General features: G+C 47.6%; 1 protein-coding gene across 15 annotated transcripts in view; it reads left to right on the top strand.

Annotated features, from left to right (window-relative positions):
• The first annotated feature begins 538 nt into the window (after positions 1-538).
• Positions 539-17,991, top strand: part of INPP4A (inositol polyphosphate-4-phosphatase type I A) — a 150,135-nt gene continuing 132,682 nt past the window's right edge. For 12 of the 15 annotated variants that reach the window (XM_058428601.1, XM_032178295.2, XM_032178286.2 and 9 more), the window contains exon 1: positions 540-762. The gene's annotated coding sequence lies outside the window, so the exon portion shown is untranslated. Of the gene's footprint in view, positions 763-1,156; positions 1,525-17,991 lie in introns of those variants that run through there. The other 3 variants (XM_032178288.2, XM_032178293.2, XM_032178281.2) reach the window with 2 other exon arrangements.

Here is a 17,991-nt window from a genome sequence, read left to right as displayed (position 1 = left end):
TGCACACAGGCCAGAACAGGTCTGGAAGGACATACACTTAGAGGTTAGCAATTTTCTTTTTTTTGCAAGTCTGTATTTTCAAAGAATTAAGATTTTAATTTTTTGCTTGTCTGGTTGGAATGTTCAGTTTCCTAAACATCTCCTGGGGAGTGAGTACCTCTGCATTTCAGGAAGTGCTCTTGTCCGGAGGGCAAAAGGTTGGGGGCGCACCCCCGGGTCGCGGCTCCTCCAGGAAATCTTCCCTTGGGGATCCGTCAGGGCCTCAGATGCCTCAGTGGATGACAGGGTTAAGATGCCATCGCTCAGTCAAGTCCAGAAGTTCAAGAACTCCTTGCAGGTGAAGCAGTCACAGGATAGGGTGGGATCTTGTGGGAATCCAGCTGTAGGAATTGGCGCGAGCAGCTCGGTCACTGGCCTTGCTGCCTCAGGGGGCGGACCCAACTCGGGCTGGTCGTGGGGCGGGGGTCGCAGGGCGCGGGCGGGGCCTCAGCGCGCATGCGCGGCAAGGGGGCGGGGCCAGGGCGGGGCTGCGCCCGGCGTCTAGAGCGGCGGCGGCTGGCTAGGGCTGCGGCACGCTTGGAGAGTTTGCTGCTGGTTCGCCGCCGGGTCGGGCTCCGCGGCCGGGGCGGGAGGACCAGCACCTGAGGCCGGGCCCGCAGCCCGCGACTTCACAGCCAGGCGGCGGCGCTGCTGCTGCGGGGCTTCGGCGCGCAGCCCGGCCGGACAGCAGGGCGGCTGGCGCCGGGGGCTGGGGAGCGCCAGGTAGGTGGGCCGGACCCGGCAGGAGGCGACGCGGCCGCCGCGGGGGCCGGGGCCGGGGACGGACAGCGGGCGCGGGGGCGCGTCCAGGTCCCCGCTGGGCCGGATGGGGACGGCGCCCGCGGTTTTCATGGAAATTACACTGCCTAGTGGTGCCAGTGGTCCACCTGCGGTGGCGTCTTTTGAGAACAATCCGAGCCCGGCCGACCCCGAGCCCCGTAAAGATGCGGCCGCCCCAGCAGGGAGCCGGGTGCCGAGCGGGCGCGGTGCCGCGGGACGCAGACGCGGCGCCTGCCCGGTGCGGCTCCAGGGCTGGGTCTACGGGCTCCTGAAGCTGGAGGCCTTGCCGTGTTTTGGGTGTAAACATAACCGGGTGAAAGTAAACATGCATCTCCGCGTGGGAAATCTGGTCTCCATCCTCGAAACTCTTCCCTTTTCTGCCTGCCTGTAGACCCCGACAACATTTCTAGCATCTTTGCTTTCTATATTTTATTTCTCTCTGGCTTTGCTAGTCAATTAATTGAGGCCTGAGAAATGTGCAGGGATCTGTGGCTGTCTCTTGAAAAGCCAGCCAGGAATGGGTAGGCCCCAGAAGACACACGTTCAAAATGTCGGAGGTAAATTTGTGTCTTTGTGGGCGAAGAAAGGGAATGTTGATGGGCTCGCTTCCCTTCCCCTGTCGCCTGCCCTCTGACATTACATAATGATGGGTTCTTCCTTCCCCGAGTTCATCCGTAGTGACAGACCATGAAAATGTTCCTCTGGGTAAGAAAGACCTATATGTGGTAGAGCCCATCTTCTCTTTTGCTTTGCCACTGAATGTGTCTTGTGTTGGGTAGCTGCGTAAGAGTGGAATTTGATTTGTCACCTGCCCCTCAGGGCATTTAAACCAAGGGAATGGGGGTGGGGTGGCGATTTGGGTGTTGCAGAGAAATTCTGACTGGTCCATCTGTTCACAGTGGGTTGTGTGGACCATGGGGAAGCCAGTGGGGTTGAGGACAGTGGGTTGACTTCGGTGTGAATCGTGGTTCTGCCACTTGCTAACTCTGGTTCTTATCTCTAAAAGGTGAGAGCAGAGCCTTTTTTGCTGAGTTTGTTTTGGAATCTAGCTGCTGTTGGCGTTGGCCAGTGCACGTAGGATTGCTTGCTATAGGTTGTCCTAGAATTGAGCCTAATTTTTCTTTGGTTGAAAAACACGCTTTCTTTAACGGAAATTTTGTTTTTGGATCTAGGCTAGAGCGTTTGTTTTGGAGGTTCTTTGCTGAAGTGTCGACGGATAATTTACTGTTTTCTTTGAAGAAAGATGAATGATGGGGCCCATGTGAGAAGGGCAGTGTGGTTGGTCTGTTGGAGGAGTGGTGCCAGGAGACCTTGATGCTGTCTGTCCCAGGGGTGGCGTTGCATGTGAATGGGCCTCTCCGTGCCTCATTCCCTGTGATGTCTTTTAAGCACGCCTGTGAAGCCAGAGCTACTTGGTAGAGTTTGGCTTGAAGATATAAGCTTTAAAGAAATGGATGTGGACAAATTCAAAGAGAAAGAAACATTGTATTTCTACTGAGCTCTTTATAGAATTAGTCTGCTTACCTGGCCACCTTACTCATCATGTAGCTACTTTTTTCATTTAGATTATTCTGTCTCAGGGTGTTTAATCTGCTTGGGTAAGTCTTGTTTCCCAACTAGATTCAGAACCAAGGACAGATGTTATAGTGCATCCCTGTTTTCAAAACTGGATATTTTGTAGTATTGCTGTTGAACTGAATATTAGCGTTTTTAAAAAAATCACTTTAAGGAAAGGATGAAATAAAATAATACACATGAGAGCTATTCGTAAACTGTAGAGCACTAGAAAAATGGGATGTGTATGACAGAGAACTGTCAGCCCTGCAAGTCCCTTTAACTAGCTGCCTGCCAAAGAGGGAGCGTTCTCAGCCAGCATCTCTTCAAATGCACACAGGAATGGACCTGAAGGTGGTGTGGGACCGACTGACCCACTGATCCCCAGCCCAGGGCTTAACGTCTCAAGAGTTCAATGAGGCAGAATGGAGGGGGAGGCTTTCCACCAAGACTGTTTCATCCTGTTTTCGTTTTTAACGAAAAGCTCCTTTTTAGCTTAATATTCCAGAAAAGTTGCCACAACATCATCAACTACTCATGGTGTCAGGAAGCTTTGACTTCCACTGAGAAAAAAATAGCACAAATCTGCAGCGAAAAAGGCTTGATTATGTTGGTGCTTCTGTAGAACTTGATTAATGAGCTGGTCTTGAGAGAGCCTTCGAAACAGCTTTTTTTTTTCTTTTTTCCAGTGTCCTAAAACAGAAGCTCTGTGAGGAAAACATATTTTGAGGAGACCAATAGTAACACCCATGCAGGCTTGCTTCATTTTGTCTGTGTGTTTTTAAGGAAAATACCATCATGAAGCTAATCCCAGGGAATTTACCTATATTTCTATTCATATGCACATGTTATTCTCTAATTTTTTTTTAGTATTTTGATATAGTTTCAGACTTACAGAAAAGTTGCAAGAATAAGCCAAAGTTTCTCAGATTCTCCAAATGTGGACATTCTGTTACATTGCTTTATCATTCTCTTGTATTCCTGTGTGTTACTACTTTTTTATGAACTGCTTAATAGTAAGTTGCAGGCTTGAGGCCCTTTTACCTCTAAATACTTCACTGTGCATTTCCCAAAAAACAAGGACATTCATAACAGCAGTAATCCCAGCACTTTGGGAGGCCGAGGCGGGCGGATCACAAGATCAGGAGATCGAGACCATCCTGGCTAATACGGTGAAACCCCGTCTCTACTAAAAACACAAAAAATTAGCCGGGCTTAGTGGTGGGCGCCTGTAGTCCCAGCTACTTGGGAGGCTGAGGCAGGAGAATGGCGTGAACCCGGGAGGCGGAGCTTGCAGTGAGCAGAGATCGCATCACTGCACTCCAGCCTGGGGGACAGAGTGAGACTCTGTCTCAAAAAAAAACAAAAACAAACAAAAAAAAATCATGGCTGGGCGCAGTGGCTCATGCCTATAATCCCAGCAATTTGGGAGGCTGAGGTGGAGGATCACTTGAGTCCAGGAGTTTGAGACCAGCCTGGCCAACATGATGAAATTCTGTCTCTACTAAAAATACAAAAATTAGCTGGTTATAGTGGCGTGTGCTTGTAGTCCCAGCTACTTGGGAGGCTAAGGCATGAGAATCTCTTGAACTCAGGAGGTGGAGGTTGCAGTGAGCCGAGATCACACCACTGCACTCTAGCCTGGGCAACAGAGTGAGACTCTGTCTCAAAAAATCAGGAAATTAATGTTGATATAACACTATTGAGTGTACAGGTCGTATTTAGATTTTGTCAATTGCTTCGATAATGTCCTTTATAGCCAAAGAAAATCCTAGATCATCTGTTTTGCATTAAGTTTTTCTGTCTCGGTAGTGTCCTTTAATCTGAAAGTTATCACGTCTTTCTTTTGTATTTCGGGACGTAGACATACATATTTGAAGACTACTGACTTTTTAAGATAATACCCTCAATTGGGTTTCCTGTGGTTTCATGATTAGATTCAGGTTATGCACTTCTGGCAGGAGTAGGGAGTAGCACAAGTTTGAAGCAGTTGTAGTCTTTCTTTTCTCTCTCTCTTTTTTTTTTTTTTTGGTAGAGAGACAAGGTCTCCCTTCGTTGGAGTGCAGTGGTGCCATTGCAGCTCACTACAGCTTGGACCTCCTCCACTCAGTGATCCTTCTGCCTTAGCCTCCTGAGTAGCTGGACAATAGGTGTGTGACATTGCACCCGGCCAATTTTTAAATATTTTATAGGGACAGGATCTCACACTGCGTTGCCCAAGCTGGTCTCAGACTCCTACTCTCGCCATCCTCCTGCGTTGGCCGACCACAGTGCTAAGTTTACAGGCATGAGCCACTGTGCCTGACTGATGCTGCAGCCTTCTTAGTGTGTCCCATCAGGAGGCATATGCTGTGATTATCCCATTCTCTGGCCCTGTTAACTTTGATCACTTGAATTAAGGTGGTGTCTATCTCATGGAAAAGTTACCATTTTTCCCTTTGTAGTTAATCTGTGTCTTAAAGGAAGAGAATTTGAGACTATGTAAATATACTGTTACTTCTCATACAATTAACTGACTAGTTTCCGAATCCATTGATGTTTCTTACCTGAGTCAATTATTATGATAGTAGGCAGATGATGATTTTCATAGTTCCTTCTATATTTATTAGTTGGAACTGTACTGAAAGGAAGAACCTTCCTTCTCTATTATTTACTTTTTGATTTACATCACTGGACTCATGAATTCTTGCTTTATTCAATAGATTATAGTCCATTACTGTCATTATGCATTTTATTGCTCAAATTATCCTAGATTTGGCCAGTGGGAGTCCCTTCAGTCTGGCTTTTGTGTCCTTTTGACAAGTGCTCATCATTCCTTGAGGACTTTTCTTCCAGGCACAAAATCTTCAAAGCTCAGCTTATACTTTACTTGTCCCAGCCCTGGAATCAGCCATTTCTTCAAAGAGTCCTGGTTTCCTTTAGTGGAGAATGGTATAAAAACCGAGATGTAGGCACTATGCATTCTCGTTGCTACTGAGGTGTCACCAATTCTAGACCTTCTCGGGGGATAGATGCTCTCATTGTAAACATAAATGTAGTCACATTACACAAAATTTTCTGTGGCTTGCTTTTTAAATTTGTACTCCTTCCATTAGGCTGTGAAACTGTTTCCCTTTAACTTGGCCAACATTTAAGAGAATAAATCTTGTTAATTTTGCCAATCTAATGGGCAAGGAAGACATTATTGTTTTAATTACATTTCCCAAATTACCAAAAATATTGGATACCTTTTCTTGTTAATGTATATTTTAACTTCTAATGAATTACCTGTTTATATCCTTTGTTCATTTTTTCTTATTGGGCTGTTTTTCCTTATCTTGCTAGATTGTGGAAGTTACTGTAACTTTGAATTTTATTCTTGGCAGCTTTAGAATGCTTTTTAAGTGTGATGCTTTTTTTGTTTTTTTAAAGTCCTAAATGACAAGGAACCCAAGCTTTTCTGAGTACCCCCTGCATGCCAGGCCTCCCTGGACATCCTGTGGGAGGTTCTGTCCAAAGGTGAGCTGTGGTGTTGAGGAGTGGTTAGGGCACCCCCCGAGGGTAGTTAAAAGAGGCTCAACTGGGACTAAAACCCAGTTATATCACCTAACTTCCTTCACAGGATTGAAAAATGAAAGCTTTTCAATGAGGGATAAAAATTGATTACCTGGATTTGCCAGTATCAACAATTTCTATTTTCAGTGTTTTGGTTTATAAATCAGGAATTTCTTTTACACAGTCCTTTTTGCTGAGCATACACATCTTTCAAAACTATTTATTTTATCCCTAGAACTATTGTGGACTCTGGCGCTGAACTTTCTGTGAGCATCCAGCTAGCTGTGTGACTTTGGGCAAGTGGCTTAATCTTTCTGTGCCTCAGTTATCTCATCCACAAAACTGGGCTGATGGTAGTAGCAGCCCCAGAGGCTTGTTGGGGGATTAAATGAATTAATATTTAATCCTGGTGCCTAGTAAGTGTGCAGAACGGAAGCGTTACAGTGGATTCATATACAGAGTGTGGGTGGTTGGCGGAGCTTGGAATTAGATCAGCCTTTCCTCTGTGGATTTAATCTCTTAGTTGTCTCTTTCTTTTTTTTTTGAGATGGAGTCTCACTCTGTCGCCTAGGCTAGAGTGCAGTGGCTCTAGCCTGCAACCTCGGCTCACTGCAACCTCCGCCCCCTCGGTTCAAGCAGTACTCCTGCCTCACCCTCCCGAGTAGCTGAGATTACAGGCATATACCACCATGCCCGGCTAATTTTGTATTTTTAGTAGAGATGAGGTTTCACCATGTTGGCCAGGCTGTTCTCGAACTCCTCACCTCGGGTGATCCACCCACCTCTGCCCCTCAAAGTGCTGGGATTACAGGCATGAGCCACTGCACCTGACCTGAGCTGTCCCTTTCACCATAGCCTGTCTGGGATTGGAAAGCCAGAGTCCTGGGTGCAGTGTGCATGTCTCCTCTTTCTGGTCTTTGCACATACCTTCATCATGCCCTGTCAGGCTGTCAGGCCCATGCCTGCCAGACAGCCCAGCTGGCCTCTGGTGTTTGCCCACGGCCCTAACCTGGAGCATGGGTGAGACTGCTGGCCTTTTAATGTGGAACTTGTTCAGTGAGGCTCACCTGGCGAGGGACTTAGGCACAGTAAGCAGATGTATGTGGTGGGGGCAGTGGGGGATCATGCTCTGGTGAGGTCCGTTTTCTGGAATAGGGTCAGGAAGACAGGGATGTCCTCTGATGTCCAGGAGGAAGGGTGGGGACCTCTGAAAGAGGAAAGTGTTTACCCGCTGCCAGCTCCGGTCCTGGGATCCTCCTAGAGCGCTTTCCCTGAGACACCTGGTAGTTTTCCTGACCTCCGGTTGCTGCAGCGCCCCTCTTGTTGCACCTCACTAGGTGATATTCTGATGTCTCCTGAAAACCCCCTGCCCCTTTCCTGCCCCTCCCATAGCCCTCATGCAGGTGGTGTCAGCTGCTGTTATGGAAGCTGTCTATTATTAATTCACCCTAGCATATTGAACGCCCTTCTTTCCCTCTCTCGTGTTGCTTGCATTTCTAAATGGTGTATTCTCAAACCAATTAATTTGAATTTTCAAGAAGGATGACCTAAGCGTATAAACTCTGGAAATGTGAAGGAAGTATTTAGGCAGATGGTTGTTTCTGGGTAACAGGGCTTTACTAGGAAACAAGGATGCCCAGTTCAAGCTTCTCCCTGGATTATGGGGTGTGTCAGTTGGGATGCTTTTGGTTGCCAACAGTAACATTTATTATCTCAGAGAACTGGAGTCTCCATCAGCACGTCAGCAGTTTCATCAAGGACCTGGATTCTGCCCCTCTGTCCAGCCATCACTGCCGGTTTCATCCTAGGAGGATAGTCTGCTCATGATTCTGAGATGGTCGTTAGGGGCAGTGGGACTGCATGCTTCCTTGTTCCTGTCCAGCAGGAGCAGAGAAGGAGACAAAGCAGCTTATTCCCCAGCCACAGTGTCTACCAGTCCTTCCCTCTGGCCTGTGGGAGCAAAGGGTCACGTGGCCTTCCCTGGACCAGCAACGTGGGGCTGTGAGAGTGCTGTGTGCTGGTTGGCTTAGGGTGGTGGTCCTCCAGGTGTGGTCCTCAGACCAGTAGCATCAGCATTACCTGAGAACTTGTTAGAACTGGAGATTAGTGGATCCCACCCCACCCACTGAATCAGAAACTCTGGGATGGGGCCTAGAAAGCTGTGCTTTAAGGAGACTTCCAGGTGATTCTGATGCAAGGTCACATTGGAGAACAGCTCTTTTAGTTTAATCAAGACTTCCCCTACTCCCCAGCTGGAGACAGGGCTGACTTTTCCTGAGGACCGGGGAGGAGGTTAGGTCCTAGAATAGCAAGAAGGAAGAGTGGATGGTGAGTAGCCAGCCCACAGTGTGAACTAGCCAGTGTTTAAGGCCCTGGGGGCCACTTTGCTCTCCTGAGTCCTTCCCCTGCCCCCCATTCGCCAGCTTGTCCACCCATAGAAGTTTCTTAGCCCCCTTGCCTCAAGCTTCTCCAGCTCCTCCAAGTGTGGCCTGTACTCTCCCTGTACGATTTGGTGCTAAAGGAAGCAACCTCAGTAACACTCCAGCTCCAGGTCCGTCTCTGGCCTAGCAGGGATGGAGTCTGCCTGGCTGGTGCCGAAGAGTCCCGAAGAGCTATTATGACTCACCTTCTGAAGCCATTCCTGAAGTGTGTTCATTTGTGTAGGGGCTGCCTACGCTGCTACTTCTTGCTCAGCTAGAAAAAAAGAGAGAGCAGTGCAGTTAGTAGGTGCTTGAGAAATATTTAGGGAATTGGCCTGGAGACAGCCCAAGTGACTACTTTCAGTGGTGGTTTTTACCTCTGTTATGTCCCCTTTTTTGCAAGTACAACTCCAACTTGGGTGAAATAAATAGCCACCTCCACAGTGTAATTTGTGAGATCACAATGACCCACTTTTCCCAATTTTTCCTGAAACTAAAGAGTTGAGATATTTCTGGATTTTCAGCTTTAAAGATTTGTCTTAATACATAAAAATAACATTTAGGAGTAGTCTTGCACTGAGCTCTAACCACATTTGCACTAATTATTGAGGAAGGAAGGGCGCTTGAGGAGGAAACATGCTAGAGAAGGGTCCACACAGCACGTTTCAAAATGCAGTGGTTCATGAAATCAATTTGAGGTTGTAACTGGCATTAAAAAGCTTTTTGAAATAGCAAATATCCAAGTACATTTCCTATGGGAAGGATAAGTGTTTTTTGGTAAAACATCTAGTTATTCACATGTAGTGTATTTGGGGTGTTGTTATGCTGTGACTGTTTCTTACGGTGGGTTTTGGTAAAGATGTGTCAAACCCTAGGGCTGAGTGCAGGGGGTCCTAACCTGTAGGAAGGTGGGGCCTATGCTGGATGTGTATACACTTGGGGTCTTTTCCTGGGCCTGGGACCTGTGACTTTTGTCAGAACCTGGTGGTCTGTGACTCGCCATAGATCAAGAGCCACTGACCTAAAACCAGAGGAGACTTTCAATGGTGAGGGCCAGTGGGAGTGGAACTGGAGGCATGAGGAGCAGGCACAAAGTCCTGAGCCTGGTCCTGCTCTGGCGTATTGTTCATGGTAGTAAGCCATCTGGGCCAAATCCTCCTGATGAGGAGTCCTCTGCACAGCCACACTGACAGACAGGAGAGACAGTGGCAGGCAGTATGTTGATCACCTGAGGTCGGGAGTTCAAGACCATCCTGGCCAACATAGTGAAAACCCGTCTCTATTAAAAATTAGCCGGGTGTGGTGGTGCACACCTGTAATCCCAGCTACTCGGGAGGCTGAGGCAGGAGAATCGCTTGAACCCAGGAGGTGGAGGTTGTAGTGAGCCGAGATCGCATCACTGCACTCCAGCCTGGGTGACAGGGCAAAACTCCCTCTCAAAAAAAAAAAAAAAAAATTTAACTGGATGCCAGATGGGTCCTTTACCTAACAGGTGGATCAGCATATTTCTACATGAGAGAGAGAGAGTCTCCTTGTTTGGGGCTGGCCCCAATGAAAGCATTGCTGCTTGTGACTCCCCTCTGGAATCCTTTGTGTCTTAGCACTGTCAGGACAGTTCCCAAGGCTGGCTTAGAGTCAGCTATGATCCCTATTATTTAATGCAGGCGCTAGTCTGGTTTGTATCACAAAGCTTATGTAGCAATGGCTTTGGCATGTCTGTGTTTGTTTTTTGGGGTTAGGGGCAAGTTGGATTGTAGTGCTGGATGTGAACCCGAGTCAGCTTTCTCATCTGTAAAATGGGGAAGGTGCTAGGCTCACAGGAGGGTGGCGGGGATTGATAATATACATGGGAGAGGGCTGTGAACTGCAGTGCACTGGACTGGTGCAAACATGAATGTTTCGACCCCTGTTCCACTTGACAGTCTTGGTAACTATTTTCCCCACAGTACTCTTTATTTTTCACATGTGCTCAAAGGGCTGGAGTACACCCTATTGTTGACTCCTGCTCAGGGTACCTTCCAGGGGAAATGTCACAGAAGAGGGAGGTGCTGAGAGGCAGGGACATCCGGCGAAGTTCAGAGGAGAAGGATGTGGGCGGGGGTGGGGTGGGGGGGGTGAGGGGGTGGGGGGGGTGGGGGGGCGGGAGGAGGAAGTGGAAGGCTTACACTCCCTAAACTCTTAGTCAGCTGGTCACTGACCCAGCTGAGCCTTTTACTGACACTTTTTTTAAAGAATTGAAGGACTAATGATTGTACGAGCTGAAAAGTTGAGTATTTTCACATTTCTTATTCGTTCTTTGTGCTCTGTGTATACAAATGTTAAATGATCACATTACATAATTGGGTGATAATCAAATGGCAATAAAATGGTATGTCTGGCAGAACCCAATATTTTAAAATAGGGCTAGGTGCCAAGAAATGTCAAGATAGGCTGAGTAAGGTGGCTCAGGCCAGTGATCCCAGCACTTTGGGAGGCCAAGGCAGGAGGAGCTCTTGAGCCCAGGAGTTCAGACCGGCCTGAGCAACAAAGCAAGACCTCGTCTCTACTAAAAATTTAAAGATTAGCCAGGTGTAGTAGTGCACACCTATATTCCCAGCTTCTTGGGAGGCTGAGGCGGGAGGATCACTTGAATCCAGGAGGTCGAGGCTGCAGTGAACTATGATCGCACCAGTGCACTCCAACCTGGGTGACAGAGTGAGACCCTGTCTCTACAAAAAAAGAAAAAAAAAAAAGATACCCCGGAATCTTCCAAATATTGTTACTCCTATGGTTTGGAAGAGGGGAGTGAGTAAATGGATTGGCCTTAGGGATGACACCTTGCTGGTAGACTGTGCCCACCTCAGGTAGAAGGGAAGTGCTAGCAGTCTCATTTGTGGTTTGTCCCCAATTTGCCAGTGACTTGGTGAAGTCATGCCTGAATCTCACCCTCCTCCTTTCTTGTTCATCTAGTGAAGGTGATTTCCTTTGTTCCTCCCCATCGAATCCTCCCTGACAGTGGAATGGAGTGATGATAGTGCCAGGGGCTACATGGGTGAAGTGTGGTATGTTCTTGATTTAGTTGGCATTGGAGTAAGACACACACACACATACAAGTGTCTATTTAGGGAAGTTGTTCTTTGGTCTGTTGCCTTGGAAATACTGCCTTTTTATTCTTTCACTTTCTCTCCCCTCTGCAGTGATTCAGCAGTAGCTTTCTAGAGAAGAAGAAACTACATAGTGTCAGAGACCCTGGAGTTCCAAGGATATGTCAGTGGAGAGGGAAGCTGCCTGTGTGTCACACAGACCACATTCTTCCTGGTCCAGCTAGAGCGTCCGGTGCCTTTCCTTGGCTTTTCCAGCCTCTCTCCATCACTCCTTCTGAGGCCCTTTGCAGACAGTCCCCCGATACAACTACAGCATTTTTGTAAGTCCAGCCCTTGTCTTTTTCCCATTGACTGATGGAGACCACTTGACTCCAGCATACTTTATGCACACTTATCTTCTGGTTCAGGTCTGGACTGTCTTTCTCTTTCTGGCAGCTTTCTTTCCTATTAGCCATTCCTGACTTGTTTCAAAAAGGATATATGGACTTGAAATTATCAGTTAAAACAGAAAATGATTAAAAAGAAAAAAAGGGCTTCAAATGTCAAATGGATACAACTACGTAAGTTGTAGAAGGTGCTCTGAACACGTTACAGGGAGGTTGCCATTGCTAAAAGCTTTTACATTTTTTGTTTATTTATTTTTAGAGAGAGAATCTTGCTGTGTTGTGCAGGCTGGAGTGCAGTGGTGTGATCATAGCTCACTGCAGCCTTGACCTCCTGGACTCAAGCATCCTCCTGCCTCAGCCTCCCAAGTAGCAATGACTACATGCGTGTGCCACCACACTTGACTAATTTTTAATTTTAATTTTTTCTAGAGACTGGGTCTTGTTGTGTTGCTCAGGCTGGTCTTGAACTCTGGGCATCAAGCAGTCCACCTGCCTCAGCCTCCCAAATTGCTGGGATTACAGGGCATGAGCCACTGTACCCAGCTACTTTTACATTTTTCATTCTCATCCCTTTCTTCTGGAAACACTGCGGAGACCATGAGAACAAGAGCTTGTCTTACTCGATAGTGCAAACAGTCTCACAAATAGTGTTCAACCATCGATTGCCCAAAACACGTGTTTTGTGACTATTATTGTAGGTGCCTTTGAACTGTATGGTATGTTAAATAACTCCATTGGAGGGAGGAAGATTTTTGTGTTTTGAGTTGATTATTTAATCATTCTTTAATTAGTCTAATGTCTTTACCAAGCTAGATATTAATATCTTTTGTCAAAGAGAGAAGAAAGCCAGTGTGTGGGTTGTGAAGTGGTGAGGGGCCACTTCACAGGTGGTGAGTGGGTGGGTTTTTGTTTGACTGGCTCGAAGGGAAAGGATGCCTCAGTGACAGCAGTGTCACTGGAAACAACTTCGTACCAACTTGCATGGTAAGGAGCATTCAGGTTTTAAAGTTAATCTCATTCAGTTTCTCCTGTGGGACAACATTGGCCTTTCTCATTGGGGATTTGACTGTTGGACCTTGTCCCTGGGTATGTCCCAGCCCAGACACTCAGGGCACTGGCCACACTGCCTCAGCCCCCTCTGGAGCAAAGAGAGTTTTAAGCAGTAGTGGATGTAACTCATTTCAAATAGGATTAGATCTAGCTGGGTGAGCTTAGTGGCATGCGCCTGGTGAGGCTGTAGTCTCAGCTACTTGGGAGACTGAGGCAAGAGGATTGCTTGAGCCCAGGAGTTTGAGACCAGCCTGGTCGGTATAGTGAGACCAGCCTGTCTCAAACAAACAAACAAACAAAAACAGGATTACATGAGCTATGACTAAATTCCAGGGCAGTAACTGCTGTGTCATTCTTTGGGAATTGGGCATCCCAGGATTTGATCAGTGTTTCATATCATAGGTTGGCTGTTTTGTAAACTATTAGGATTGTACCAGTGTTTGTCATGGGAACTAGCAGCCTGTGGCGTAGACTGTGAACCTAACTTAATTGACTACTGTAATGAATACAGACAGTTGCTATTTTTACCTCATAACCTAGATTTGTCTGCAAATTAAACATTTGAGACAGTAAACAGGAGTTTGGTTTATTAAAGCTGTTTGAGCTTGCTACTCAGGCAGGCCTAGAAATAGGATTGGCTAGCTTTTTTCAGATTATATAAACATTGACTATATTAGGGAAAAACTCTTATTTTTGTTTTATTTTATTTTAGAGACGGGGTCTCACTTTGTTGCCCAGGCTGGAGTGTAGTAGACAGCCATAGCTCGCTGCAGCCTCAAACTCTAGGGCTCAAGCAGTTCTCCCACCTCAGCCTCCCAATTAGCAAGGACTACAGGCATATGCCACTGTGCCCAGCTAATTAAACAAAATTTTTTTTTTTTTTTTTGTAGAAATGAGGTCTTGTTATGTTGCCCAGGCTGGTCTGGAACTCCTGGCCTCAAGTGATCCTCCTGCCTCAACCTCTGCAAGTGCTTGGATTGCAAGCATGAGCCATCACATCCTGCCTAACTTCACATTTAAAAAACGCTTGAGCCTGGGCAAAATAGTGAAACTTCATCTTTACTAAAAATTAAAAAATTAGCTGGGCATGGTGGTGCACACACATCTGTAGTCCCAGCTGCTCAGGAGGCTGAGGCAGGAGGATAGCTTCAGCCCAGGAGTTCAAAGTTGCAGTGAGCTATGATTGTATCACTGCACTCCAGTCTTGGTGACAGGGGCTTGCCTCTGCCTCGGAAAAAAAAAAAAATCATCAAACAGCCCTTTCTCACCTTCTCTACCCTGGGAGTGGCTACGGATAGGCAACAAATGAACACAACACGTTTCCTGGTACCCAAGATGAAACATTGCTCCCTGTGATGCCTGAGCCTAGTGATTATCTTCCAGATTGTTTTGCTAGCCAGTTCTTTCTCCGTAAGAACATTCAGATATTTTTTCCTCTTTGAGAGTGGAATATTTTACTTAAGGGATTTGACCATCGAACTTCGTAGAAATGCCTTCCTGCCCCTTCATGGCTATGCTGTTCTGTGTGTTTTTTGGGGCTTGCTTTCCCATCCTGCTGGTATCCCGGGTGAGATTCTGGCCCAATGAATGGGATGCTGTGCATTTTTTTTCCAGGAGAAACAAAAGGTGTTGGGACCCCTAAGTATGCAGCATGTATGCAGAGAGTGAGGCATGGCCGGGGGGAAGTAGCTCTGATTTCCACATTGCATCTCCAGACCTTAAGGGGGTAGGCAGCATCAGTGGAGCATGGCAGGGAGAGAAGTACAGCGGAGGCGAAGTTCTCAAGGCATGACTGACTGTGGAAGGTGGCTCTCAGCACACTCTTTGTGGCCCTGCTAACACCTGTCAGGATGGTAGCCACCGCACACCCAAAGGCACCTGAAGTGCTTGATTTTGACTGACCCACATTTGCCACCAGTGTGATTGGAGCATTCATGGGGCACAGAATATGACACCAGGTCAGGATTGCATAGTGCTCAGGCAGAGCTTTGTCCTTCGGAAACGCCGCTCACTCGTGAGACAAGTTGGATAGTTCAGGTCTGGACTGGCCCAGGGGTGGGAGTGACACTGAGTAGACCTCAGCCAAGGGCTTGCCCCTGAACCAGTTGTCCCTGCACCTGGGAAAATCAGCACTCTGATTGCCTCACCTGGTTTCCCGCCCACTCCTCCCTACTCTAGTTGAGTGGCCTAGGAGAGGGTAGAGTTCAGGGAGCTATTAGGAGGAAGGGGGTCACTGCTGAGTAGCCAAAAGGAAAAACAACGTGAAAGTAAGAAAGTCTACCAGGACACCCTGGAGGGCTGGCGCGTAGAATGCTGAGGGGTTGACTCACCTGTGTCCATGTTTGGGAGGCCCTCTTACCCTCTCTTCCTTTGTGTGTAACTGGTTAATAGTAATTCCTTGAGGGCCTGGAGAAGTTGCTCAAGTGTTAGATTCTACTTTACTGCATGCTACAGGGCATTGTGTCCCACAGTGGCATTCACAGTGTGAAGATTGCCAGAGGTCTCTATGGACACACCCTGCGAACATCATGGATCTGGGTTGTCATAAGACTTAAGCGTCCTTCAGGGCAGGGACAATAGCTCAGTTTTCTTTGTATGTCCAGAGTGCCCCACTGTGCCTGGCACAAAATAGGCATATAATCAATGTTTGTTGAGTGAATGAATGAACAAAGCTAGTCTGTCCTTGTCAAAAGTAGCAAGAAAAGCCTCAGCCTCTCTTGGGAAGACAGCCTGCTTCCCTGAGGTCAAGTTGAGGTTCAGTCTAACTGAGGAGAAGGAGGGGAGGCCAGAATCCACTGCACAGCTGCTGCCCCAGTAAGTTCTCGGGGAGAAACCAGAACTGTCAGTTTGTCCCACTGTGCTTGTCAAAGGCAGAAGCCTGTTCTCAGCAGTGACCTTTTTTATCCTTGGCACACAAGCCCTTTTGTCCAGGTGGCTGGAACCTAGGGCTGCTTCCGTTCCACTGGGTGAGAAGGTGCCACACCTTTGGGTTTGGTCATCGTGTGTGTGTGTGTGTGTGTGTGTGTGTGTGTGTGTGTGTTTAAAATTAAAAGAGTAAAAATTTTCCCCATATACATGTACATGTACATATATATATGCAAGTGTGGTATTATAGGTGCAAGGGTGCAGAGAAGCCTAGTAGCGTAGGGGCACCCAGGAAAGGTGGCCTCTTCCTCTTGTGGGTTTTGGGAGCATCACAGGGCCTCAGGGAAGGGTGAGTTATGTGTCAAGGGAGGGCAGTGGCTCAAGCTGGGGGTCTTCAGAGATAAATGAGGAGGGACTGGGGCAATGCATCAGCAAGGAGGCTCCAGAGAGGCAGGGCCAGATCACCTGGGGGCTCGAGCCCCTTCAGGCCTTTTGTAAAGTTTGAGAATTCATTCATCCCACACTGAAGGGTGTCAGACTTTTTAAAGACTCTTTCATTCTTTTTGTTTGTATCATTACTTTAAATGACAGAAGCAGTTCCATAGTCATTTTCATGATTTGAGGAGACCCTTTCTTGGATCATAGTAATTCTTACAACAATGCCTGTGCTGTAACCACCAGTTTTGGGGGATCGTGGGCTGCGACTTGGCTTCCTTGTCTCCGCTCCGTGTTGGCTTTACAGTTGTGGATGCCGCGGCTCACCGAGCGCTGTGTGGCAGTGGGTCCTGCTGCAGGATGTCCACAATGCACACCACAGGGCAGGGTGTCCCTGGCACCCATGGGGTCGGGGTGAAGCTGTTATCTGTGAAATGACAGAAATGAAACCCAGCATTGGGGAAGAATCGTCTGCGCCCCCTCTAATCCACTTGTGAAACATTGTGCTGAAACACCATGAGGAAGAGGAAGCATTGGGGTGTAAAGAAACCCAGAAATACTGGTTTCTAGAAATGGTATTAATTGTCTCAAGGGCTCTCCCTACAGTGTGAAATAGCTGGCTGGGCAGCTGCAGCAGGTTCCATCTTCTCCATAGCCACGCTCTTCCCGTGACCTCACGGGATGTCTGCACGGTGGGTGCAGTGCAAAAAGACACAGTCAAGCCTGTGAGCCAGTAGCTGGCGAGGGGTTGGTTTGGTAGTAAGAGATGATTACAGGGACAGGGGTTGGCTCATGGTTCTGCCACACCACCCTCCATCTCTAACCGGGACTCTGACTTGGAATATAGACTTCACTATGCCACATGATGTAGTGACATGGCAGAGGAGGCAAACAGGGTGGAAGGAGACAAGTCAGAGAAGAAGGAAGTGAAGGGCAGAAAGCAAGGGATGCTCACTGCCAAGGCCGTGGCAGTCACTGCCAGCAGCAGGCGTGGGCCTGGCTTTGATTCTGTCACCTGCAGGGGTGACTGCCACAAAGCAGGGCCCCTTGAAATCTTCCATCCCCTTATTGGCTGGCACTAATGTCTCTTGGAGAGACTTCTCAAAAACCTCCCTTTACTTAACTTGGTTTGACACGTTTGATACATTTTATGTTTTATTTTTTAATAGGCAAACATTTTCATGGCTTAAAAATTGTAAAATATAGCAGGATATGTGGTAAAGCCTGTTTCCTACCCTATCTTCTAGCCATCCATGTCCCCTCCCATAAGACACCAATGCCATATGCTTGTTGGGTGTTTTTCTGAAGTTAATGCTGTGTATATGCCAGCAGGCCTGCGTGTGCAGACATGAGACAGTTTTCCACACCCCTGATGCCATGCTGCATGCTCGCTGTGTGCCTCTTCTCCTGATGGTTTCACTGGCCCACAAGGAGTTTTGTGTTCCATTGTCCAGCTGCATGCTGGCCTGCTGCCAGGCTGTGCTGCAGATTCTTCAACCAGTGCTCTCTGGATGCCTGTTAGCCTCTTTCCAGCCTGTGCTTCGCACTAATACGTTAGTTCTGTGAAAGAAGCTGCACCCCCCTTGCTCTGAGGTCTGGGCCTAGGCTCTGGCTGGATTGAGCATCATTCTAGCTGGAAAAAGAAGGTGGGGTTAGATGACGTTTTTAAGCTTCTGCCCATTTATTTCAATTATGACCTGGCCTGTAGGGTTTTCTTTGGGAAATGGGCAGTTAATGGTTAGATACTGTTTGTAAGGCACATGTCTTTAAAATATTACCTTCTAGTGGCCAGGCGCGGTGGCTCACGCCTATGATCTCAGCACTTTGGAAGGCCAAGGTGGGCGG

The sequence above is a fragment of the Hylobates moloch genome, unplaced genomic scaffold (genome assembly GCF_009828535.3).
Source record: "Hylobates moloch isolate HMO894 unplaced genomic scaffold, HMol_V3 SCAFFOLD_15, whole genome shotgun sequence".
In the NCBI taxonomy this organism is placed as follows: domain Eukaryota; kingdom Metazoa; phylum Chordata; class Mammalia; order Primates; family Hylobatidae; genus Hylobates; species Hylobates moloch.
This window is presented reverse-complemented; position numbering and strand designations above follow the sequence as displayed.